We start from the raw sequence: 1,574 nt of genomic DNA, 5'->3' as shown, positions 1-1,574 counted from the left end.
AGATAAACTGATGCAGGAGGTGCTTCTGGAGTGTGGTGAGTGCAGGCGGTAAAGTGAAGAGGTCGGGAGCCCAAACGATAAGACTGGGCGTTAAAGCCCACGATGTGTGCTAAGAAATTTGAAAGGGAAATGTTTGTACCCGGCGGACCGGCCGAGTGTTGGGCCGGTCGCGCGCGGGACGTTTGATCGGTGGAGATCAGAGGCTCGTCCCTCAGCCCCACGTATGTTTTTCTTGGGTCCACCTAACCTGTACGCCGACACGAGGGTGCTACAACCGCTGGCCACAGCTGCTACAACCACCGGCCATGGATGATGCAGCGACGGTGGCGAGATGGCATGATTGTGCAACCGGAGATCGCGTCGCTGTTGCCGGCAAGGACGCAAACCTCAAGTGGGAGCTGCAACCGGCCTGCGCTGGGCTGGAAGCCTGCAACCAGTGTAGTGCGGGCCGTGAACCGGTGACGTGCAAAGTTGCAGCGGCTGTGGCGGCTGGGCGGCGGTGGTTGCTGTCATGACCAAGCCCAGCGACGAGGGTTGCTGCAACCGTGGGGCGGAGGTGCTTGAACCTTCGTGCGGAGGTGCTACGACCGCCAGTCCGAAATGCTGGAATCGTTAATGGTGTTTTACACCCAGGCGGCACCGGTGCTACAACCGTTGTTTTTTCTTGCTCGCACCGCCGGCGATTTTTGCTGGAACCGGCTATCGATTTTGTTGGGGATCCTCAATGGGTGGTGCTTTTTGCTGGAACTAGCGTTTGATTTTGCTGGAAGCGGCGACTGATTTTGCTGCGATTTGGGCCACACCAAAGCGATAATTTTGCTGGAACCCACCGACAGAGAATGTTAGAGCATCTCCAACAGCCGCGCTATGCGCCGCGCGTAAAAAACCTGTTTGCCGCGCGCGCTTCGGCTGGTTTAGCGCGGTCGTCAGCGCTGGCTCCAGCAGCCGCGCTATAATGCAGCGCGCGCGCGCCGCTCCAGCAGCGCGCAAAAATACAGCGCGCGCGACTCGCCGGGCATGGCATTTTAGCCACAAAATGAGTTTGAAACAATCATCAAAATGCAATGAACATGTGAAATTTGTCACAAACAAGTTGACGAAAATAAAAGTTCATGCCCACAAGTTCATCCAACCAAGTTAAAAATGCAAACTAAAGTTCAAGACATAAATGAAAGACACATCAAACATCTTCCTCGTCTTCGTCCTCATCTTCCGAAGACGATTCTTCCGCCTCCGAAGATGAATCTTCCTCCCTATCCTCATCACACATCGCATCACGTGAAGCTCCGACGGTGTTGGCAAGATCTTCAACGGCATCTTCATGGGAATGTGTGTGAGGAGGCACATTGAAAGACATTCCACCCATGGCCGGAGGTGCACCCGTGCCTCCCATAAGAGAAGCGAAACTCATGCCTCCCATGGCGGCCATAGCGTCAGAGGGTGCTCCAAAGCCACCCATGCCTCCCATGGCGGCCGGAGGTGCACCCATGCCTCCCATGGCGCCCAAGCCACCCATGCCCCCCATGGCGCCAAGGCCGCCGCCACACAAGCCGTCGAGGCCACCGCCACCCATG

Source organism: Triticum dicoccoides, chromosome 6B (genome assembly GCF_002162155.2).
Source record: "Triticum dicoccoides isolate Atlit2015 ecotype Zavitan chromosome 6B, WEW_v2.0, whole genome shotgun sequence".
NCBI classification, from domain to species: Eukaryota; Viridiplantae; Streptophyta; class Magnoliopsida; order Poales; family Poaceae; genus Triticum; species Triticum dicoccoides.
This window is presented reverse-complemented; position numbering follows the sequence as displayed.